The following is a 25,929-nucleotide window of genomic DNA, read 5'->3' on the forward strand; positions in this document are numbered from 1 at the left end:
GACGCTGCTTTCCCTCCCCCCTCTTTTTTCCATCGATATTCGAAGGGGGTGCGTAGGCGGCTGGACGTGTGGGGGACCCCGGTGGATGCCAGAGTGCTTTGTCCGCCCCATCCCTGGTGCGGAAGGGGTGTTCAGCTGTGTTCAGTGTGCTGCTCCCGGGGGCACTCCCGCATTAGAGGCATGATCGCGGGTGACCAGCGCTGGTCACTAGTATACGACATACCAGCCGGAATCGACGCTGCAGCTGTTCTGACCTCCCTTGGTATGTCGTATACTAGTGAAGCTTGTGTATATGTAAGTGTTGTGTTGTAAAAATGTATTATATATTTGTATATATGAAGCAAATTGGTAATTGTAAGAGAACGTGAAGTGTCCTTTTCATACATGAGACGTTTACATTTTGAAAACAATAAATCAAAAGGGTACGAATGAAATATACCCAATTAACCCAGGAGTATCACTTGGTTATTTTCCCTATATTAGTGGATTGAAAAATATTTGTAGTTGGTAAATTGCTTTTTTCTCAATTATTCTATGGTCCAACTGACTACAAGTCCCAGGACCTAACTCCCCCTGTTTCCAAAATTATAGAGCGGGTAACCCCCGCGAGAGTTTGAAGGGCATACGATCAATTTCCCTTATTGTGAATTCTCAAATAGTATAAGCAAGGACATTCCATCCTTCCAAAGTAATGTCTGAAAGGGACACTCTATCGTTTAGTGAAGACCACATACAAAGTCTAATTGCTTCCGCTGCTTTCTCTAATGTCACTCTGAGCTCCTCTGCCCAACAGCAGAATGAGTCAGACAAGTTAATCAGACTGAGTAAAAAACACATTAGGACAGAACTCCATGGTCACTTTTTGTTAAAGCACTTGAGATGAGGGACAATACCCTGGGGGCTACAGGTGAAGAATGTCCCTGTAATCTTCACTGAGGACGCTGAGTATAGGAAGGGATTCAGTTGCATTAACACAAAATGCAGCAGGGACCTTATGGTCCATACCATCGAAACTGTGCAGAGACTCAGTGCCAAGGAACTAGAAGAAATAGTAACACTAACTGAAGCTATTAAGGACAGTCCGACAATATCTGATGCAAAAGCTCTACTTGAAAAGATAGAGAAGGAGATCTTGACTTTCAAGGATAACGCGCTTAATAACAAAATTGCACAGTACGAAAAAGATTCGAAGGCGTTCACACTCGAAAAGGCTTATCCTTTTCTCAAAGACGAGTATTACACACAATCTGATTCAAGGGAGGCACTGTACTACTATCAGGGGAGATCCCGCAATAGATTAAAAACTTTCTCTGAAACATCTTCTTCAGCTGAATCATCAGGATCTGATAGCCGTGGGAACCAAAATAAAAAACAGGTGTCTTTTTTAGAAAAAGGCCAACAGGCAAAGACAAGGTACAAAATACCATGGAAGATGCGGACAAGGAGAAACTTTTACAAGTCATAAAAGCAACCACGACAGTGGTCAATCTATCCCCCAAAATATTAACGAGGGATGAAGAGTCCGTACTAAACTTAGGACTAAAATTTGTCCCACGCCAGCCCACAGACTTTACTCAAATGAAACTTGAAATCATTGAGTTCTGTCGTAAAATTAGATTGAGGGCTTTTTTTTGCTAACCAGCCGCCAATGATTGAGAAAGAGACTACTGGGCTACGTAACAAATCGAATTTTATACCCACTCAAAAAATTCCTAAACAGGTTTATGCCTTTGAGCAGATTTTGTTATCTTCAATAGATAAACTAGAAAAGAATAAAAAATATATCCAACAAAACATAAGCAAAGGGCAAAGGAGTGCATTAAAAAACTTGAGGAAAGATCAGTCAATAGTCATCAAGCAGGCTGATAAAGGCGGCGCAGTAGTTCTCTGGTCAAGAGACAAATACCTCAAAGAAGCGAGCACACAGGTTAATAACAATGTTTGGTACAGAATTCTTCAAGAAGATCCCGTTAAAAACATCCAAGGTGTAATAGCCGACATTGTTAAAGTAGGGATGGAAAATGGCTTTGTGGGAGTAAAAGAAGGTGATTTTCTGATAAAAAAATTCCTAGGACTCCTGTCCTGTACTTCCTCCCTAAGATCCACAAAAATTTGAATGATCCGCCTGGACGACCCATCGTCTCTGGGTGTGATTCTTGCCTGGAACCACTTGCAAAATACGTGGATTTCTTTTTGAAACCCTTTGTGAGTACAGTTAAATCATATCTAAAAGACACCACAGATTTTTTGGTGAAAGTAGAAGGTACGGAGTTTGCAAAAATCCATCATGGTAATGAACTTCTTTGTTGTGATAAACACCTAAAACAATCCTTTCCAATACCAGAAACCTACTAAAAGATGGCCGCCACGGGAAACCGGGCCTGTGACTAGGGAACATTAGTGGTTAAAAAGGTCACTGAAAATGGCCGCCGCACCCACAGACTAACTAAGGAAGTCGCCGGATTGCCGCAAATAAAAGTAAGTTTGACTTAGAATGTATAATGTTGGAATGCTCCAACCCCATGCCCCGATTCTAAATGGATTTATGTATACAGGAGAATAGCGGGTGACCCAGATTGAGAACAGCTGTGTGAAAGTAAGCGCAGAACACACGCAGAGACGCTGCAGCCAAGGCGGAAATCGGTTACAACGCCAGGTAGGCTTTTTCGAGTTTAATCTTTTTCCATAAATGGATTAGAGAGAATTTCATGAGAGCCTTACTGTTACTTTCAGGCTGTGACTATACCGGCAAGAACAGATCGTCACTTGCGCGAAGAGGATTTAACCAAAGGGTGATATAAAGATCACATTTCTCATCCTAAGGTATGCCTAATTAACGTACGTGCAATTTCGCATGTGCCAACATTGAGGAGAGAGTTACATCATGTCCTCACTTACTTTTAGGTCTCAAGAACCTCAGTTGAATAAAAATAGAGTACCTGCGGACCGGCGGCTGCTGGAACAAAGGTAAAAATAGTGACACTAGAGCTTTTTGCAGAGAAGCAGACGAAACATAGATAAAATAAGTAAAAACACTTGGTTTTATACATTTCTAGAAAAATCCAAGAGACCGAGCCCTGAAGAGAACTCGACAATTGAATACATCGAGTTTGAAACGCGTCAGCACATAAAAAGACTAGCTATCAGTTGCTTAATAGACCACAGAATTAATTTTTGGTTTATTTATTGTTTAAAAAACATTGGTTTTATACATTTGCAGTTGATTTAACTTATGAGTCGAAAGCTTGACTCTTGTCTTTTCTAAGGAAACAATAGTTTGTGTATATATTTAAAAAAAAGCTTGTGTATATGTAAGTGTTGTGTTGTAAAAATGTATTGTATATTTGTATATATGAAGCAAATTGGTAATTGTAAGAGAACGTGAAGTGTCCTTTTCATACATGAGACGTTTACATTTTGAAAACAATAAATCAAAAGGGTACGAATGAAATATACCCAATTAACCCAGGTGTATCACTTGGTTATTTTCCCTATATTAGTGGATTGAAAAATATTTGTAGTGACCAGCGCTGGTCCCCACCAACGTCCCCCACCCTTTTTGGTGAGGGGTTCGGCGGTCGGGTCGGACCGCCGGGGGGCCATCGGCGCTGCTGGGGGGTGTTTGAGCTGATCCAGAGGATGTTAGGGGGATCCCCGTGGAACCCTGCTACCTAGTGCGGTGGACTGGATCCCCCATCTTAGAGGTACATACGTGAGTGGCCTATTTGTCTGGGTGGATTTCCTTCGGGACCTCTAGTGGTGGCCCTGGACAGTGGTGCGCCTACATGATTTCTGTGGTGGTGGTGGTGCTCTATTGATCATCTGACCACTGCCCAGACGGGGCTAAGAACTATTCCGAGCCAGTCATGACACGAGATAGGGGTGGTGAAGGGCCCCCTAAACAGGGCCCTATTGACTAGTTCACAGGCCCGGGGCCGCTGGGGGATCGCAAGGAACTGTGCCGCACAATGCAGCGCTTATGGCAGCCCTTACACAGTTCAGGGACATGTTGGACGCTAGGATAGGCGCGGTGGGGTCGGACGTCATGCTATTGCGGCAAGATCTGCGGAACACTGTATTCCGTATTACTGAGGCCGCGACTCGCATTTCACGAGTGGGGGATGATGTCACCACGCTGAAGAAGCGGGTGTCAGCACTGGAGACCACCCAACGGGGCCTCGCACTGCGTGTGGAAGACGCGAAGGGAAGGGCAAGATGCAATAACCTCCGCTTTGATGGATTTACAGAGGGCTGCGAGGGGGGCAACATGGAGCAGTCCTCACGCAGCTGCTGGAGAGTTGGCTTCCACCAGATTCGATGACCCGCTGCTTTGTGATTGAGCGTGCCATCGAGCGCTTATTCAGAAACCTCCACCTGGGGACCAGCGAAGGCCAGTGAAAGCAAAGCTTCTGGACTATCAAGACAGGGATGTTATTCTGAAGCAGGCATGTATCAAAGAACCCCTACAGTATGATAATGCTCGTATCCTAATCTTCCCAGACTACACAAGGCTAGTACAGCAGCAGCGGCAGTCGTTCCTGGTGGCCAAGGCCCTAGAGCGACCTCAAGCTCCTGTATGCCCTATTATATCCTGCTCGCCTGCGAGTGGTCTATCGCTCCCGTACCCATTTCTTTGACTCGCCAGAAGAAGTGTTTAAATGGACTGATGAAATGCTGCGGGTGTGGGCCCGTACACCACCTGGACGAGTCTGATTCCTCCTCGTCGGAAGATGCTCGAAGGGGGCACTGGGTGAAACCAAAGGGTGCCAGAAGATCACGCTCCAGGTGCTACTCTATGTCCTCCGGTGCGGCATCCCAGACTGGCTTGGTTTGGAGCCGGCAGACATTGATACCCTGATGGACATACAAGCCAGCAGCAGTGGTGGAGTAGCCTGTACTTACTTCATCTGAGAGGCTCAACTATGGGCCGGGTCCATTAGTGGGACTGTGCTAATAGAGGGAGTGTTAACGACAGATGGGTTGTGAGTTGGGGATCCATTGGTCGGGGCAGGCCGGGTCCTCCCATTGGGGGCACGGGCTGTTACCGCCGTGACAGATGCTTCATCGTTTTTGAGGTATAGGGTGGGGGGTTTGTTGGGGGGGTGTTGTTTTGTTCGTTGATCGCACTTCACCACACAGTTGGCTTGTACATACACACCGGGTAGGATTCCACATCCCTGTTACACGTAGATACAATATCACATGGCAGGTATTCCCCATAGGGAGCAAATGTCCCCAGGCTCACTTCATATTATCAGCTTGAATGTGAGGGGAGCCCTCGATAAGATTAAACGTGGAGCCATACTTCAACAGGCCAAGTGGGCTGGGGCGGATATCCTCCTGCTACAGGAAACACATCTTCTAGGGACAAAGGCCTTCTGCCTTCATCGATATGGGTATCAACAGGTGTTGCACTCGGGTTTTGTGAGGGGTCAGGAGGGGTAGCTATCTTGGTTCATCGTAGGGTCCCCTACGTGCACGGTAGGCTTTGGGCTGACACCCAGGGGTGCTACGTATTTCTGCAGGGCAAGGTGGGGGAGGAATCCCTGATCCTGGGCAGCTTTTACGCTCCTCCTCCGTTACAGTGGAGCCTGGTGGAGTGTCATATGGCTATATGGGTGGATATGCCGGATGGGGTTGCTGTGTTTGGTGGAGATTGGAATGATGTAATGGATGTGACCATAGATCGCTGGAAGGAGAGTGAGGTTCCCGAGGGAGGCGGCACCACAAGGCTTCATTCTTTAGCGACGGGGCTTGACTGGGTGGATACATAGCGTCATTTGCATCGGGACAGTCGGGAGTTTACATATCTCTCGGCGATTCACGACTCTTTTTCCAGACTCAACTAAATTTTTGTCCCCTGTGGGACAGTGCGCAGGGTGGAGGGAGCAGAGATTCTTCCACGAGGCCTTTCGGACCACTCCCCAGTGGCCCTCACCATACAGATGGGGCGGAGGAGGCAACCGTTTCGGTGCTGTCTCTCGGTGTGGCACTTGCAGAATGATGACTATAGAGAACGGATGTGCAACGCTATTGACGAGTACTTGAGAGTGAATGTGGGGTCAGTGACCAGGGCCGATTCTGTGTGGGAGGCGATGAAGCCTAACTTGAGGGGAACAGACATACCTTGGTGTGCGGCGGCTGACAGAACATGCAGGGAGGTGCTCATTCAGGCTGAGGCGGGTATCGAAGAACTTGAGCGTCGGGGCGAGAGGCCGGAGGCGGCCAGGCCAGGCGCCAATTGCTGTTTGCCCAACAAAATTATGCTGCGCTACTGCTGGACGAGGCCCGACAGGCCTGGCTGGCGATGCGCAGTAGAGTATATCAATGGGGGGACAAATCTAGCAAGATGCTCCACCGACTCTGCCAGGGAGTGTATCATAGCAAGAGTCTGCCGGGCATTTTGGGCTCGGCGGGTGAGCCACTCACGGATCCATGGGCCCTGGCAGAGAGTTTTGCTACATATTATGCAGACCTCTATGCCCCTAAAGAATGTTTACCTGCCGCCAAGATTGATTGTTTGGTGTCTGACCTTCCACCCAGGACTCTATCAGATGTGGTAAGAGAGGATCTGGAGCTCCCACTGAGGGAAGAGGAGCTGGGAACTGCTTAAGGAGAGCTCAATGCTGGAAAAGCTCCGGACCTAACGGGTTTCCCAGTGAATTATTTAAGCGGTATTTTCTGCAGCTGGTGGAGGAGGCGTGGGACTGTGGCTCTCTCCCCCCAGATTGGAGGCATGCAGAGGTGGTGGTCTTCTATAAGCTCGGTAGGCAACAGGATCAACATGTGTCCTACAGACCCATTTCCCTTTTAAATGTGGAGGCCAAAATCTTGGCGAAGGCCGTGGCAAATCGCATGTTGCCCCATATAGCTGCTCTGGTTTCATGCCTCAGCGGGCGCCTAGACATAACATTAGGTGGGCATATGTCGCTGTGGCGGCCGTCCAGCGACTGGGTGTACCGGCAGCATTGTTGTTAGCGGACATGGATAGGGAATTCAATTCTCTTAGTTGAGTATACCTCTTCGCATTATTACAAAAGCTGAACTTCGGGCCGAGGTTTATTTCTTATTTGACTCTCCTATATAAGGACCTCACGGCATCAGTGCGGTTGGCTGGCGTGGCCTCCTCCGTGTTCCCTATTGGGCGGGAAACGAGGCAGGGATGCCCCTTGTCTCCATATTTATTTGCCCTTGCGATGGAGCAACTGGCCGCATGGGTGTGAATAGACGCACAGATCCAGGGCTTTGAATGGGCTCAGGGGTTGTCGGACAGGATTGCATTGTTGCAGATGATGCCCTCTTCTTCCTCACAAATGTGGGCAGAACGGGGCCACGGCTCCTGCGCATAATGCAAATTTTTGGGGAGACTTCTTGACTTTATATGAATCCCCACAAGTCTACGTTGTGGATGCTCGGAGGTCAGGAAGAATTAGGCGCCTGGGCATCGTCGATTCAGCTGGCGGCGGGAGGACTGAAATATTTGGGGGTATTTATCACACATGTGCCTGCAGTTGCTTGGGAGCGCAACCTGGCACCAATGTGGGAGCGAGTACGTGAAGATATTAGGACCTAATCCCGCATGCCACTGACTATCTATGGCAGATCAGCCATTTTTAAGATAGTTGCGCTTCCCCGCCTTCTATATCAGTGACAGAACCACCCATATCCGATTCTCCCCCGCTGGTTTAGGTAGGTAAATGCGGCTCTTGGGCAGTTCTTGTGGGAGGGGGCAAGGTACGTGTGGCCCTGCGGACGTGCTTTTTATCCACCTATTGTGGGGGACTGGCGTCGACAGATATCCTGTCATATTATCAGGCATCTCATTTGCTTGTATTGAATGAATGGTGGTATGGCGATCGGGAGGACCCGGCATACGCAGTAGAAAGGCGACTCCTGGGAGATCACTCGCTGCACAGGGTTTTATACCCGGCATGCTCTGCTACCCAGTCTGGCGGGACTGGAGTCTTTGGCTGAGTTTAGTCCCCTGGAGGCCAAAGTTTTTATGGGAGAACTCCTGGACCGTAAGATCTCCAGGATATAGCAAATATAGGTTATCTGCTGCTCCTCCACACTACAGAAACTCCGGGAGGACAGGGAGGGGGATTTAGGCCCCTTGGAGGAAGAGGATTGGGTGGAGGCCCCGGCTGCCCCACGAGGAGCTGCCATAGTGGAGCGTCTTTGCCTGGTTTCGTTTAAATACCTACATAGGGTCTATTATACACATAAGCATTTATGGATAGTGGGGTTGATTGCCTCCCATGTATGTCTCAGATGTGAGCGGGAGGAAGGTACATTAATACACACGGTTTTGCAGTGTCTATCCTTAGATCGTTTCTGGAGGGGGGTTATCAATTGTTTATCGGAGGTGCTGGGATGGGATCTTCCCTGCTCGCCAAAACCAGCGCTCTAACACGTTATGGAGGAAATAGGCGGCAACGTCTTTAAACGCCACTTATTGTTGTTGGGTCTTACATTAGCCAAAAGGGACATAGCGAGGGTGTGGAATGCACTGAGGCCCCCTGCATTAGGCGCATGGAAGAATGGCCTGGACTTTTGCATGGGCCTAGAGAAACCTTTCTTCATTGCCAGGAGGTGCCCCCTAAACACTTTAAAATAAGGAAAAGGTGGGCGGAATATCTGGGATTGCTTCTAGACCCGGTTCCGATAGAACGGGACCCGCGTTTATAAGATTGGGTTTGCATGGGAGGATTCAGGGAGAGGGTAAGGTGGTGGTACCCTGGTGGGTATCTTTATTCTAACATTGGAATGGTTCTGTCTAGAGTGGGTGTATAGTGCAATCGGGGAGAGGATTGGGACGGGGGGGTGAGATTTTGATTGCATTACCTTAAATTTTTCTTGGGTACTATTCTGCAAAATGTCAAAGTCAATGATATATGTTTGTGCGGATGTCCCTGGGGTACAGGGCCCTGCAGTATATGTGCCACTTGACAAATAAAATTTGTTTAAAAAAATATATATTGTATTACAGAGTACTAAAACGTACTATTCCCACTACAATTATTACAACACTAGGAAAATGTTTAGAATACATGAAGATAATATGTACTATTCCCACTCCAATAAGTGCAACAGTAGGGAAAGTGTTGGATTGAGGAGGGGTCAAATGTTCTATTCCGACTCCAATGAGTGCAAAAGCAAGCAAAGTGTAGGATTGCTGAGGCGTAAAATGTTATCTTCCAACTCCAGTCAGTGCAACAGGAATGTAAACATTGGATTGCAGAGGGGTAACATTTACTATTCCCACTCCAATGAGTGTAACCGTGGAAAAAGTGTAGGATTGCAGGAGGGATAAAATGTACTATTCTCACTCCACTGAGTGTAACAGTGGAGAAAGTGTAGGATTGCAGGGCGAAAAAATTTAATATTCTCACTCCCCTGAGTATAACAGTAGGAAAGTGTTGGATTGTGGAGGGGCAAAATGTACTATTCCCACTCCAGTCTGTGCAACAGTAGAGAAAGTTTTGGATTGTGGAAGGAAAACTTTTAGGGACCGATTTTGATCTAGTTCGGAAGGGCTCTGAATCAGATTCGGCTTTGCCCAAACCGATCTAGAGCTGTTGTTCTGATCGAATCGTTCACAGTTCTGAAAGACCAAGTACGATGCCTGGAAACCCTTAGCGCTCATGAACTGGTTCCGAAAGGTATTCAGAGGAATAGAGTCTTCCGGAGCTGATTCGTACAGCTCTATGGATTTGGCTTTCTGAGCGAGCAATGACAATGTACGATTCGGCCTGCCAGTCAGATTCGGTTTACCCGGAACGAAAAGCCTGCCGGAATCTGTCTTTTGGAGATCTGCCTTCACCCGGGGCACTCCGAAACGGGGCACTCCGAATAGGGCCTATGGGTCCCCTCTTTCCAACCATGCACAGTGTGGTAGGCACTTAAGGGGTGCCTGTCACAGGGTGCACGATTATCCCCAACCACCCCTTTCTTCAATGCGAGCCTGTTTTCTTGTTCGGAACACAAGCTCCCACTAAAGCCAATTGGAGCCCGGACGAATCGTATCTGGATGCATCCAAATGCATGTTACTCGTCTGGTCGGACTGCCCCGATATGAGTCGTACGGGAAGCATTTCAGACTTGAGTCATTCGGGATGCTTTCCGAACAAGATCGGAATCGGCCCCTTAAAACTCCCACTGCAGTCAGTACTACTTTAGAAACAAACAAATTCTCTGCAAAACAATAAAATCACTAAAAAAACTAAATACAAATTTTAAAATATTAATATAAAAAACAAATATATGTATTATTTTTTTTAAATAAATACATATTATAATGTTAAATACATTTAATAAATAATTATAAACATTATTAAAATTTAAATCCCAAAATAATTTTCATTTACAAAAAATTATTTATAGTTACCGCCCACCATATAGCCCTAAACAACTTACAAGTAACACTTAAAACTTAACTTTAAAATGCTAATTATTTACACTATTAACATAAATATTTATCAACAAACCAATTATCAATTAATAAAAATTTATTATTATTTGCGGAAATGTAATTTACTTTCCACAATATACCCCCACACAAATATACAACACACTCCTAAAATGTAATATAAAAATAATTATACAATTAACATAATATATTTTACTGTTAATAATTATCAATCAAAAAATGTATTCTAACCTAATTAAAATTTATTCTAACCTAATTAAAATTGTATTTACTTCCTACCATGTACCCCAACAAAACCCAAACCCACACCTAAAATTGTAGTTAATAAATATAATTACACAATTAACATAATTAACTATAAATGAAACCATCGTTAAAAATATTATTAATTACTTAGAAATAATTTACCGCCCATCCGGTACTCCTATAAACTCTGCAAACCACACCTAAAACATTTATACACTTAACATAATTATCAATTAAATAATTAATAAATAATTAACAATGAATTATCTATGTATTAAAATTAAATTACTTCACACCCTTTATTCATAAAAAAATAAAATAATTAAAAGTAATCAATAATTTATTATATTTATGTTACTTCCCACCTTCTGCCCCTTAACGCCCACAACCTGCTATGGTATTAGAAATAAAAACTAACAATTAAATTGAATTTAATAACTACTAAAATGTTTACAGATGCATGAAACCACATAAAAAACAATATTATAAACAACTATGGCCCTCATTACGATGTCGGTCGGAGTTGCCTCCAACCGACAACGCTACGGATAGGGAACCGACCGACCTCAGATTGGCGGTTCCGACACTGCAATTAGGATGCGACCGCACATGGTGCCTTCGCAAAGTTTCATTTTTCAATAGCAGCTTGTGTGGCTTGCCAAAACCGCCCGCAGCACAATCTCCCATTGTAAAATAGATGTTTTTCAACTCCCCTGCACCCTGTAGCACACGGTGCAGGGATGTGAAGGGGGCCACCATAGGTGCCCCCTAGGCGCACATGCGGAGGGCCAGAGGAGAAGGAGGCCCTGCCAGGGGCACCCAAAGACACTTACTGACAGCAGTTCCATGTCGGAAAGGCCGACATGGAACTGCTGTCGGAAAGTGCCATCATAATCTAGACAGCGGAAACGCAGTCTTTAAGGGATTATGAGGCCGTTCCGACTAGCCGACGGGATCCTTGAGCCCGTCAGAACCGAGTCGAATTCCCCAGCCTGTTTAAACTCCGACCGCCATCATTGTAATATGGCAGTCAGAGTTTGAACTTACACTATCAGTTGGGGCTTTCAGACCGACATTGTACTTTCACCCAAAAATTTTGTAATCGATATTATTGACTTTGATATTTAAAAAGCAATATTAATTACCTTAAAATCGATTTCCTTGACAAGGATATTCATGCCGACGATATTTCCATGTCACAATATTTTTTACTTGATATTTTTGCAAGTCGATATTTCCATCTCAATATGTTGTCTCAAGTCCGGTTGTAATTTGTAATTTTCAAAATTAATAGGTCAAGCCTACTGCAGTAGTGTAATTTTTTACTAATAAAAATATCTGACCTACGGCATTTAATGTAATTTTCATAATGAGCCAATCAGGTCTATATCCTGTATCACTGGTTCGTCATCATAACCAACTGTGGACTACTGTATTGATCAGAGGCGTTCATACAAGGTAACCATCAAATATATAAGCATAAAAATAGACTTTTGTAAAAAATTAGAGTAGTCCAAAACAATACAAAAACCCTCCTAAGAGAGCCTAACAATGATTGTCACAGTGTGAGTCTTCTACTCCCAGGGTTTTGTCATACATGACAAATCCTTCTAACATAATATCTATCTTAAGGTGTTAACATGATATAACAATCCACTCTTAAAGGCTCATTTGTTTTAACATATGCATTCCATATGAAATATGCATGGCCTACAGTGTTTGTCATAACATATAATAACAAATCAGACTTGTGGCTCTGATAAACCTTTTCCCACTGAATGAATCAACATCATAGCCATCATCATTGGCTTTGCACATTAAAAAATGCAGGTCTACTGTATTGAGCAGAATCTTCGCCACAAAGCAAACATCAATATACAGTCATAAAATTACAAATATGTACAAAATGACAGCTGCCAAAACAATGTAAATGTCAAACTCACAGTTCCACTGCGGGATGTCTGGACTTTGATGCTGCTCCATCTAGCCAAACTAGTACTGCAAGAAGGCCAACAGTCACTCCTGACCACACCGTGAAAGGGGATTTATTAGAAAACACAAGTAACCTTGTAGAACCCTCTCTTGGAGCTGGTGTGGATTTCTCTGCGGTATTCTAGTCCTGAAGAGAGTAAACAAACATTACTATCTATTCTCCTGAACAGAACTATATTCACTACAATATATGATTAGGGTTGCCACCTTTCTTACACAAAAAAATAGCCATTTATTTACGTGTTGCTATTTTGGAACAAGCAAGAGCAGGTCGAATTTGTGTTAAATTGCCTGGATTCTTTTGTAAGTGACAGTTATCGATCTGCTTGCTCTAAAAAGTATTCGGAAACAATTTAGATAGCATTGATCTCAAATACTTTTGTAACTAACTTCTTTGTGTGCTTCCTATCATGGGTTTAGTTTCAGTAGGGAAAAATGATAGATTTGACTGCTGTTGCCAATAGTTTTACTAGATTGGTCTTATAAATACAGCCCAGGCCAGTAAAAGACAGCCAGGGGCAAGCCATATATGACATACCTTTTACAGTTGGGCAACACTTTGCAGCTACATGTGCTTGTGAATACAAAATGATTAGCCTGAAACATATAATGGAAAATACTATTCTAAGATCTAACTTCTCTGAGTGTAATAACATATGTATGGAAACAATCCCCTCAACCACCTTGAATAATTTCGAATGCAGTTTACACAATGTTCACAAAGCCAAACTCAAATATGTAGGTTCTCATTACGATGTCAGGCGGAAAGCCTCCGTCCGACAGTCGGAATTTCTTAGACCACGTCAGAACCCTTTCATTCGACTTCTTCGGTTTACAATCCACCTGACCGATTATGATTTTTGCACTCGGAAAGTAAACCGCGCGGTTATTCCAAATCGGTTCCGACTGGCTCTATCTCAGAGTATCCGTGTCGGTCAGAATTGCATCGTGCATCTCTATGAACAGCGTTTCCAACCGATCGATTACGATGCCGATTTCCAACAGCCTTTCCAAGTCGGCCTGTCCGTCACAAAAAGGCTGTTGGAAAGTAATTTGGGCCTTCATCTTCCGGTTGGGGCCTGAGCGGGAACATAAGGGCCCCCCTTGTAAAACTCTCCACTGTGTCGTTGGGTCCGTGGGGTGCCTACAACAAGGTGCATGGTTTTACACACACACACACACACACACACACCATTTCCCCATAGAAACCTGTGTTGTCGGGCAGAATACGGACTCCAATAGGTAACAATGGGATTGTGACCGAACAGTGTTCAGTCGCATCGTAATCGGTTGGGTGGAACCACGGATCGCGAGTCGGTCGGTTCCCAAATCCGAGACAGTGTCAGGCGGAAAGTTTCCGCCCGACATCGTAATCAAGCAAAACCAAAGGGGATGATGGACGGAGTGTTGAACATTGAAAGCACTCACCCCCAGTCAACTGATCTGGGTTTAATCCATCATCATTCTTTAGCTCACTCCACCACCCCAGTTCAAACATGGCCATATGCAAATGAGTCTGACTCTGTGCCTCATGGGAAGAGTCCAGCCCGAACTGCCAAGCCATGTCTTCCCTGGACCGGAAACAAGCATCCTGGGACCGGTTTCTGGCTAATCAGCCGTCATCAGCCAGGCTAGCTTGAATCCAGTGGCAAAGTGAGCAAGGGACCCAAGTCTGGGCATACCCTGCCAACTTAGGGCGAACAAAGCAAAACCAAAGGGGATGATGGACGGAGTGTTGAACATTGCAAGCACTAAATATATGGCAGGCTAAAACACTTCACTAGTCCAATATTCATTCATCCCATACAGGATCATTCTGCTCCTGTGATAAAACAAATGCTTCCCTGATCAATATATTGAGGTACATTTTCATCATATGCAAGCTCCTCCTCCTTAGAAGAGTTTTGCCAAAATATTGCAATGTACCAACTTCAGCTACACTTGAAAAATCAGCACTTGGTGTGAAATAGGAAGTGAGAGTCCTAGCTAACCCCGGGCGGAGACCTCTGCTCCGCCCGCGGAGTGTGCAGAGATTTGCCTCCTCCGCGTTCCGCGGGGTAGGCAGATCTCTGCACACTCTACAGCAGAGCGGAGTTGGCCAGCCCCGCCTCCACCCCCCCTATATTAACAAGTAAATCTACATAACTTACTAGTAAATTAAAACCACTTACCTGGCATGCGGCGCCCGAGGCTGCCCTCCTCATTTTTCTCACCGTAACGGTAATCCTTGAGAAAACTGTGCATGTGCGCATGCGCATTTCACGCATTTTTTGAAAGATTAATGCTACCAGATGTCATTTTTGCTAATACTGAACAAGTTACCTTGCAAACTATAACTCCAGTCACATGGTTAGACCACCACTTGCTTGCATTCCATAATAAAGCAACACTAAGCGACTCACCTACAACTACCTTACATCAATCCACCTATCAGCTGTGGAATAAAATCAATTTGGAACACTTACAAACACGACTAACATCCAGTACAAATCTGGAAACAATAAATTCTGTTTAAAATCTATATGAGTGTCTACAGGAAGCTTTTGACATCCTGATACCACTCAAAACCACACAACAGAACAAAAGAAAAAAAAGCGCCTTGGAGAAACAGAAACAAAAGACATAAAACAACAAATTAGAAAGCTGCAACGTACCTGGCTCAAAACAAACCCCAAGCTAGATAAACTTCACCTACAGAAAATTAACAGATTATACAAGTCAGCTATCAAAAAATCTAAGAAAAGGTACTATTCATTTTTTTTTTAAACAAGTCTTTATTGAGATATTTTTTAAACGTGTTTTACATATGATCCCAATAAAATAGTCGCCCCCCATCCCCTCCTCCTCCCCAGGCATGAACTCATAAAAGTTTGTACATGGTTAGTGATATGACATTTTTGTTAGAACACTTTGACACAAATATTATACATTTCCTATATATGTTCACCAGATTTGACATAGTTGAATTATGAATCAAGATTATGTACCAACGTGGGAGGGGGTCCCAGATTTCCAGCCCCATCAGTTGTTTCCTTCTGCCCTTCCTACGATAGATAGCCATTTCTAGGTTATATGTGGCCAGGAGTCTCGTACGCCATTGTTGGTAGGCGGGAGGATTGGGCTCTAGCCAAGGTGCGGCCAAATATATTCTAAAGACTGCCGTGGAAATAAATATAAGCCCTTGCATTCCTTTGGGGCGAATATCTCCGTCCAGCCCTAATATTAATTCTGCCGTTGTAATTTCAATTCTTGATCTAAAGATTTCAGACAGAAAGGTGGATATTTCCCTACGGACTATATCCAAAGTATCACATGTAGCAAATATGTGTACGACGTCTGCCTCATGCTGCCGACAACGTGGGCATTCTGTGCCTCTGCCCGTGCCCCACTTGGCAATTTTATTTGGAGTATAATATAGCTGGAAATAGGTTTTGTAATATTGGGCTTGTAAGTTAGCCGACAGTAGCCATGATTGGGATGCTTCGATGGATCTCTCACTTGTCCCCTCCGCCACATCCAGTTTGTCTTGCCATTTTGCGTGAATTTTTCCATATCGTCCGGTAGTACAGACGTCAGGTTATCATCAATTACTCCAATCTTGACAGTCAAGCTCTGGCTGATTATCTCAATTGTCTGATTTTTTTAAAATTTGGATGGGCCTCCCCCTTTTTTCATTAAGAAGTCTCTGATTTGTAGGAATTTAAAGAAATCTCTTTGGTCTAGCCCAAATTTCCTCTTTAGTTCCTCAAATGACTTAAGTGTTTGAGTATAAATTGCCACACCGGGTAATCCCTGCTCTTTGCCACCTTTTCATGCATGTATCGTTGAAAGTCTCTGGGAGGATGTTATTCCCCGATAGAGCAGTATAATAGGAGAATCTCCTGATACCCAGGAGCTTTCGTTCGTTATTCCATGCCAAATATACATCCTTAAGAGTTTTAAACCGCACCTTTTTAAAATAACAATTATATGTTAATCGCCAAAGATGTTCACTAGCTTCGTTGCCTAAGATAAGTTCCTGTGGTGTTGGGATCAGCCCCTCTAGCTCAGTGTCCCAATTTGGGCTAAGCAATACATTGCTATACTTTAGGATCGTGGCCCACCAGTAAACTTTGAGGTTGGGTAGTGCAAGGTCACCTCTATCTTTTGGAAGTGAAATGTATCTAAGTGCTCTACGTGGCCTTTTGTAGCTCCATATAAACTGAGAAAATAAATCATCTATGTCCTTGAATATTTGTGGGACGAAATCTAAACATATGGTCCTAAAAAAGTATAAAAATGTGGGAAAATATAACATTTTTATGGCGTTGCAACGGCCCACTAGAGTTAAGTGCAGATTATCTATTCTACGGAGGTTTTTTCCTTTTGTTTCATAAGTGGTTCCAAGTTAATTTTCACCACGTTATCTAAGTTGGAGGATATATTAACTCCTAGGTATGTGGCATTTTCAACTATCGTTTTTCTTGATATATGACCTTGCTATTGACAACTAACTGGGTTTTGCCCTGGTATAGCTTGTATCCTGATATCTCCCCAAATTGTCTGGCTTCTTCTTCCATGGCTTTCACTGCTTCCCTGGGATCTCCTGTGACTATAGCTATGTCGTCCGCATAGGCTAAGGTCTTAGTATCGCCATTTACGGTTTTAATTGGTGTAATTGCCGGATTGGATTCTAATCTGAGAATAAAAGGGTTAATAAAGATTGCAAATAATAAGTGGGAGCAAGGGCATCCCTGTCTTGTCCCTCTGGTTACTCTGATTTTCCCAGACATCTCCCCATTTATCATAACCACCGCTTCGGGGTTTGTATACAACATGCGGGAGGCTTTAATAAATTGTTCACCGATCCCACTCTCCGACATAGCCATCCATAGGTATTGCCAGGAGACCCTATCAAAAGCCTTCTCAGAGTCTAATAGCATCAGGGCCATAGGGTCTCCTGCCACTTCCGTTATATCAAAGAGCGTGATGACCCTCTGAACATGGTCAGTGGTGGTTCGTCCTGGAATGAAGCCATGTTGGCGTGGCAAGACAATTTTGTGTATAAGTTGCGCCAATCTACTTGCCAATAGCTTTGAATAGATTTTGGAATCACAATTTATTAAAGTGATCGGGCGGTAAGATCCAAGCTCTGCCGGAACTTTGTTCTTTTTGGGAAAAACTATAATTTTTGCACTAGCCCATGAACCTCGTGGCTGTCCACCCAAGAATATATGTTATTAGTGCTGTTATGATTCCCTTCAGAGATTTATGGAATTTAGCGTAAATTTCAGCTGGTATCCCATCCAATCCGGCTGCTTTTCCAGTGGCTAAGCTATTAATTGATAACAAAATTTCCCCCAATTGCGGATTTATAGCTAAACTTTCTTGATCTTCCTCTGAAAGTCGAGGTACAATAGACTGTTCTATATACTCTTCGATCTTTCTATTCAGACAGAATTCAAAATGCTAAACATGCAAATAAATAATTCTATAAAATACTCAATGAATTTCGCAAACCAAATTTCTAGAAGGAACTCATCCGTTTACTCAAGATTTCACAGAGAAACTGGCAAATCATTACACGGACAAAGCAGACACGTTGGACTCGTACTTAACCTCTACCGCGCTAGCGGGTTTTCCCGCTGTGCACTGAAATTTGAAAATCGCGCGTAACGTGACAAAGCCAGCTCGTCATGCGCGTAGCGCAGGTAACGCCCATGACGTGCTGGCTTTGTCATCAGCGCTGAAGGGGTTAAAACAGAAATAAAGCACCAGCACTAACCCTTGTACAAAACAACAATCCAAGTATACTCTAAACCAGCCTCTCCGTTCCTTCCAACACATCTCATACAATGAGTTTATGGGCCTGGTCGAAGCAAGCAGGCCTGCCGGCAGCCCTTCTGACCAATGTCCACCACAAACTTTCAAGACAATTCTTTTAACAACCTCTGCTGCCACTCCAGTAAGAAGAATCATCAACTATTCCTTACCTACTGGAATATTTCCAGAAGAACTCAAAAAGTCACACATACGCCCTTTACTGAAGAAAACAACTACAGACCCATTACAAATGGACCTTTCCTGGGCAAACTGATAGAAAGAACAGCGTTCGCCCAGATGTCACAATTCACTGAAGAGAATGACATACTTTCAGACTTCCAAACAGGATTCCGTCGGGGACGAGGCACAGAATCTGCCCTCCTTGCCATCTGGGATGACCCGAAGAATACAGTAGACAGCAACGGGGTTGCTGCGCCTCTTGGACCTCTCGGCTTAATTTGACAAGGTTGACCATGACACTCTGAAACAAAGACTCTGTGAAACCGGGATAGAGGGAACTGCTCTAGACTGGATCACGTCCTACCTTCGAAACAGAACTAATGTCATCCATCCCACCTTTCTCGTCCCTCAAGGCTCTATCATCTCGCCCAGGCTTTTCAATATCTACATGAAGTCATTACCGGTACTGATCAATCAATTGCACCTCACGTCCTATAACTATGCAGATGACACGCAAATACTCCTTCAACTGGAAAGCCCCAAAGACATTGAAAAATCCCCAATTTTCAGTTGTCTCAGAGCTGTGGATTAGTGGATGACTTGGAACCATCACAAATTGAATGCTTCCAAAACTGAAATACTCATGTGTGGCGATTGGAACCATTATGACATGCTTGCCGCCTGGCCTGATAAACTGGGATCACCGCTTAAAGTTTCAAAGGAAGTAAGAAACCTCGGAATGACCATGGACTCCAAGCAGTCGATGAATGCCCAAGTGGACAAAGTAGCAAGATCAAGCTTTGTCACTATAAAAACGCTGCAACTAATTTTCCCGCATTTGGGATTTTCACACAAGGTCCAAGCTACCTTCTCCCTTGTTCTGTCCAAACTTGATTACGCCAATAGCCTCTACCACGGATCACCTTTAACCGCATCGCTGCTAGAGCGATTCCCCTGCTGTGCTGGACAGCAATATAAACAGGTGTGGTCATGACGAGCTCAGCTCGTCATGAGCACAGGAGCACTGTACTGCATGACGAGCTGAGCTCGTCATGAGCGTGGAAGGGGTTAACAACCATGAAAAGACTACAACGGATACAGAACTCGGCTGCCACTCTACTCTTGCATAACAAACCGCGAGACCACATCTCACCTGCCTTGAAAGCCCTGCATTGGTTACAGTTTGCCAGAAGATCCACATTCAAGCTACTTTGTATCACCAAAAAAGAAATACATGGAATGGGACCGCTCTTCATGAAGAATAAAATCACCAAACAAAATCAACAAAGGAACCTCCGCTCTAAAGGGGCATCTCGCCTCAAAAACCCAAGATACAAGAAAAAAATCATGGGTGGCACATCCTTCTCTGTTCATGCAGCCAAACTATGGAACTCTTTACCCCCCAACATAAGATCCACCGACAACCACCTTATCTTCAGAAAACTATTCAAGAATTGTCTCTTCCCCACATAAGCACCATATGCAAACAAAAATTGACAGCATATCCCTCTGTATATAAGCATTTATTTTCACTATAGATATGAACCTATCTTTATTTATTGCTTTATATAAACATGGAGAATAATTATGGAGTTAAAAAAATCATCTTTGGTCTACATGCACTTGCTTCCATTGTGCATCTATGTACCTTCCATGTACTTGGATATGTGTGTCTGTTACTTTTATTCCGAAAAAGCATATCCAATGCACTAACCAATTTCTCATCCTGTACCTCTCTCAATATCTGTAATCTACATATATTTACCTCCTTTATGCATCTATATACTTTCAATGTACTTATGGATCTATATATTTATCACTTTCTTCCAATTTAGCATTTCCAATGCACTACCCTATTTCGCAGCCTATACTTCTCTCAATATATCTTCTAGCCCAACTTTCTGACCCATCTCAAACTTCTTTCTGCTACTCTTTCCAATGTACTACCCTATCTCTCACCCTATACGTCTATCAATATATCCTCTACATTCACTCTCTCATTTATCCCTAAACCCATACCACTACTATGATCCCCAAAATAACCCTTTCTAGACTCTCTCCTACTCTACCCTTTCTGGCATCATCTGACAACTCTTTTACTATACAGCTCCCCCAAAACAAACCTTTCTAAACTCTTCCCTCTGACACTCTCCCTCCACAACCCTTTTTTAATCATCCAAAAGACTTCTACTGCTATGACCTAAAACAAAAAAGTCCCTCACTCTTCTATCCTTCCACTATCCTTTGCAATAAAAATAACAGACTAACATGTTCACTTCTCAAATTCCATATTCTACTATACTAATTCACCACTAATCCTTTATGGGTTTCAGAGTAGCGTGCTACTCGCCAATAAAGTGATGCAACACCCCATCAGGGTTACAAGCGTTATATAAATGCCACCCTTTTCTACCCCTCCCCAACCCTTCTCAAGCCAAATAACTGACTAACATATCCACCACTCAAATTACTTCATATTTCACTATACTAATTTTCAACACTAATCCTTTATGGGTCTCGGAGTAGCGTGCTACTCGCCAGAAAAGCGCTTCAACACCCAGCAGGGGTAACAGGTGCAATATGAATGCAAACCTTTCTTCCCCTTCTATCCCTCCGCTATCCTTCTCACTCCAAATAACTGACTAATATCCACCAATCAAATTACTTTCATATTTCACCATACTAATTCACCACTAATCCTTTATGGGTTTCCGTAGAAGAGCGCTTCAAATCCGCATCAGTGGTAACAAGCGCTATATAAATACAGACCTTTTTTTCCTCTTCTAACCTCCTGCTATCCTTCCAAATCTAAATAACTGACTAACCTATCCTCGACTTAAAATGCACTTGCTTGTTTCACTATACTAATTCAACACTAATCCTCTATCCGTCCCGGAGTAGCGTGCTGCTCGCCGAAAAAGCTCTTTGACGCCTCATCAGGCATAGTAAGCGCTATATAAATGCAATTACAATACAATCATCCACTTAAGTCTGGGACACAAAGATACACTAGTAATTCAAATAACAAACACAAGCTGATGTGGCTGCTTAATGTCACGTCTACTCATTCAAAGGTAAATGCTTTACCACCCAACATTCACAGTTAGACATCTCACAGATTGCACACTGGGTCACACAGTCCCCCAAAAAAGTGAATATATAAAGAAAACACTTGTATATCCCCTAAAACTCATTGGCACTGTGCGCAAGCCTAGGAGGGTAAAAGGAGTATATTTGTCTCAATGTTGGTATTAGCCTCAAAAACAGTGGGTCATGTGCCCCTCAAGGTTAGCTCCTCATGGGAGTGTGAGCCATTTTTTTAAAGGTCTATTTCATCATGAAACAAGAATTGGCATAGCCAATAGGTCTCGCCCTTCAGACCTTATAAGTGTTTACCCATGCAACAGTAAGGGGTCGATTCCGATTCGGGATAAAAAAACGTCGTACTATTCGTATTCGTAGCCGTCTCCGTACGAATGAAAAAATTCCGTCCGAATAGCGTAGTACGATCCGAATCCCGAAAATACGTCCGAATATCAGCGAACCGTACGAACCACAATCGAAGACCTGTATGAAATGTCGTCGGAACGCTAACCGTACGATTTGTAAGCATGCCGTACAAACTAACAAGTACGATCCAGACCAGGGATCAAGTACGCGATTTGTACGGGCAAACGTAGTCCTGCATGAAGCATGATTCGTACGGAAAACATCGCGTATGAGCGAGCTGCACCAACAAATACGACCCGCACACCCCTCAATCAAGCGTACACGAACCCCGGGCCCGAAAATAGATCGTAACTGCAATCCGCACCAACAAATACAACCCGCACACCCCTCAATCAAGCGTACACGAACCCCGGTCCCGAAAACGGACCGTACCTGCCAGCCGCACCAACAAATATGACTCGCACACCCCTCAATCAAGCATACACGAACCCCGGGCCCGAAAACGGACTGTAACTGCCAGCCGCACCAACAAATATGACTTGCACACCCCTCAATCAAGCGTACACGAACCCGAAAACGGACCGTAACAGCCAGCCGCACCAACAAATACGAACCACAAAAATGTCCCGTTCGAGCCAGCAACAACAACAACAACAAACTGCACACACCCCCACTAATAAAGTGCACACAAACCCCGAATCCAGCACAAGGAGGGTGCAAACGAGTCGCACAACCCCACAAAACAAGTCTACTGTGTACACACCATAGAAAAACAATGTCCTGGCCGCATCCAAACAGGCAAACAGAGGGCCCAAGTCACAACCACCCCTTATAACACACCCACCAAAAATTCAAAATAAGCCACACCCACAAATGGACCAATAAAAGGGCTCACACATACAACCCATCATCCTTTGCAACATACCTATTTGCGCAGACACTGATAGCACACCAACAACTGCAGCCATACACCTTCACACATACACCCTATCTCATTCACACACACCACCCCCTTCACAATCAGACCCACACACCCTCATCCATATACACCATCACCCCCACAATCACATACACCCCACACCAAAGAATCCAAAGTTCACTAACCCGGAGATGGAGATTCTTACAGATGAAGTCATCAGAGTTGAGCCACAGCTGTTTGGTGCATTTGTCAGACAGACCAGCATAGCTGAAAAGACACGCCTGTGGGAGAGGATCGTCGAGAAAGTCAATGCTGTTGCAGCCATTAGGCGCACCAGGAGGGATTGCCAGAACAGGTGGTACGATCTGCGGAGGATGGTCAAGCGCAAGATGGATGAGGACTACACCAACGCTCATCACACTGGAGGTGGCGGTCCCCGCAGACCTGCACAATACCATCCCTGGGAGGAGAAAGTCATGGCCCTGCTACCACCGGTGGGAGTTCACAGAATCAAAGGAGCCGTGGAGCGTGATGAGTATACAAACAACTCATGTAACATGGGGGGGACTAACAGCAGTGCCAAACAGTATGGGGGTGGTGTGGGGGTGTGTGGCTATGACTCCCAGCAGTGCCTAACAGTGTGGGGGAGTGTGGCTATGACTCCCAGCAGTGCCCAACAGTATGGGGCGGGTGGCCATGACTCCCAGCAGTGTCTAACAGTATGGGGTTGGTGTGGGGGGGTGTGGCTATGACTCTTAGCAGTGTCCGACAGTATGGGGTGGGTGGCCATGACTCCCAGCAGTGCCTAACAGTATGGGGGTGGGTGCAAGGGGAGTGCCAGAAGGCTGCAAGGGGGAGGGTGAGAGGGTGCAAGGTGTAGGGTAGGAGGCTGCACTCAACCCATATGGCCCAGGTACACACCCATGCACCATGGGAGTGTGAAAGTACTGACAAGATAGCTGACACTGGGCCCTGGTGTAGGCAGCACAAGGACTTCCTGTGACCAGTGCAAACACTAACACCAGGACAAGGTCAGATATCCTGCACAGGAACTCACAACCACTATCATGGCAGCATGCTTCATGGGGGGGACAGACATACCACGAAGGACGCCCACTTGCAAATCACACTCAAACTACTAGCATGGTCTGTCACACACACCCCTTACAGAAACTGAGCCCCTGGGGACAGACAATGGAGTGCACCACTGTCACATTCGTCATGTAACACAACCTTCAAAATACTGATCTGATGACGCATCCAACCAAATAAAGCACAGTGCTGAATCACAAGTCCATTGTGACTCTCACACAATGCTTTTGCCACAGCTTTGTGATACTGTGGATGCACTCAAGTAGCAACATGGACCTGGGTATTGACAAGGCAATGCATCTTGGAGAAGTGCCACATCCTAAAGCCCTGTGCCTGAAGTGGGTGTACTGGTCCTGGGGGGTTGGCAGTGGGTGGCCGTCACGGCACAGCAACACCTCTCAAAAGTTGCTGAATAAAATCAGCAAAATTCCACTCAGTCTCCATCATAAAAATGCTGCATTAAATCCCTGTGCATGCTTGAACCAGGCATAATTATTGACACTGCATTGTGCAGATTGGGGCACACAGAGCACAGCTGGATCTGTGTGGTGCTGGTGACACAAGCCACAGCAATGGCTGTGCCAGTCATCGTAAACAGTACCCAACATGTCAAGCACCCCTGAGCACATGTCAATCTCATCCCACAACATACCCGTACACAAGTGAACAATTTCAACAATTCAAAGCAGGTGGAACAGTGCTATGTTTATCTCTCACACCCACAGGGGAACGTGTGGAAACTACCCCCAACCAGGGGGGAGATGGATCCCAGTCCCAGGCTCAGCACGGCACTGAGCCCACCGACAGCGAGGCCTCTCAACACACTGTGGATGACCCCAACCAACCAGGCCCCTCTGGATCCCAAACCCGTGCAGCAGCTGTGATGTATTCCTATAGGTACTGTATCGATTCCCCTATTCCTGACCCTGGTCTGGTTAATAATTAACTAGCAGCCATCTAACGGTGCAAAAACCGTTATCTGATTAAGCCACACCACGGCACAGAAGCGCGTTATCTGATTAGGTCATAACGCATGCCATCTAATTAGACAAGCGATATTCCTCCAGCCCCTGATAAGGCATACGGAGTTCTCAAAACAAATCAAACCTACAGCGACCTGGGAAATTCCCATAGCCATTGTTTTGATTTCACAGAGAACTTCAGCAAAAGAATGTGCGAACGAGCCCGTTCATATGACATCCTTATTGACGTATATATGTCCATCCTTACGTCAATCTCGGCACCTTTCAGGTATAAATATTACGGACATTGGCTTAAGCAAACACATGCGGTGGTGACGAGATCGGAGCAGCGAGACGTGCCGAGGAGCCCAGCAGAGAGCGAAGCCCACAGGCGCTGCCCCGCCTTCCTGACGCGCTGAGAATGAGACGCTGCCTTTCTCCTGCTGAGAAATCCAGCTCCGGCGCTTCCAAGCAGCCCTCGCAGGCAGCTGGAATATCAAGACCTGGGATAAGAGATACCAGCCCTCCATCATTCTAGATCTCAGGTACAGAACTGAATAACCCCTTGCAGAGAATTCTCGAATCAGTCCCTTGGCAAACAAACTTAACTTAAACTGCTACTTATCTACTCCCGCCCACGTATTAGGCTTAGGTCAGGTACACTGGGGTAGGCGTGGTTAGAAGTACCAGTTGAGTATGATTAGTCAAATGTATATATGTATGTATCTATTTTATCCATTTTAAAGTATCATATGGCTCAGAAACCATATCAATGCTTTTACAGTATTATTTTATAATTCTGTCTTTACTGTATGCACTTTACTTAACTATAAGTATTACAATAATAGCGATTAATT

At 44.7% G+C, this 25,929-nt stretch overlaps 1 long non-coding RNA gene across 38 annotated transcripts in view; it reads right to left on the reverse strand.

The window, feature by feature from the left end:
• LOC144756055 (uncharacterized) overlaps positions 1-25,929 on the reverse strand; it is a 1,542,626-nt gene that overhangs the window by 271,675 nt on the left and 1,245,022 nt on the right. For 30 of the 38 annotated variants that reach the window (XR_013595047.1, XR_013595045.1, XR_013595040.1 and 27 more), the window contains one exon: positions 12,619-12,794. The exons of 5 other annotated variants lie outside the window; for them this stretch is intronic. This is a non-coding gene — a long non-coding RNA (uncharacterized LOC144756055). Of the gene's footprint in view, positions 1-12,618; positions 12,795-15,321; positions 15,359-25,929 lie in introns of all 38 variants that reach the window. 3 more of the 38 variants (XR_013595020.1, XR_013595044.1, XR_013595036.1) reach the window with 1 other exon arrangement.

This window comes from Lissotriton helveticus, chromosome 5_1 (genome assembly GCF_964261635.1).
Source record: "Lissotriton helveticus chromosome 5_1, aLisHel1.1, whole genome shotgun sequence".
NCBI lineage: Eukaryota > Metazoa > Chordata > Amphibia > Caudata > Salamandridae > Lissotriton > Lissotriton helveticus.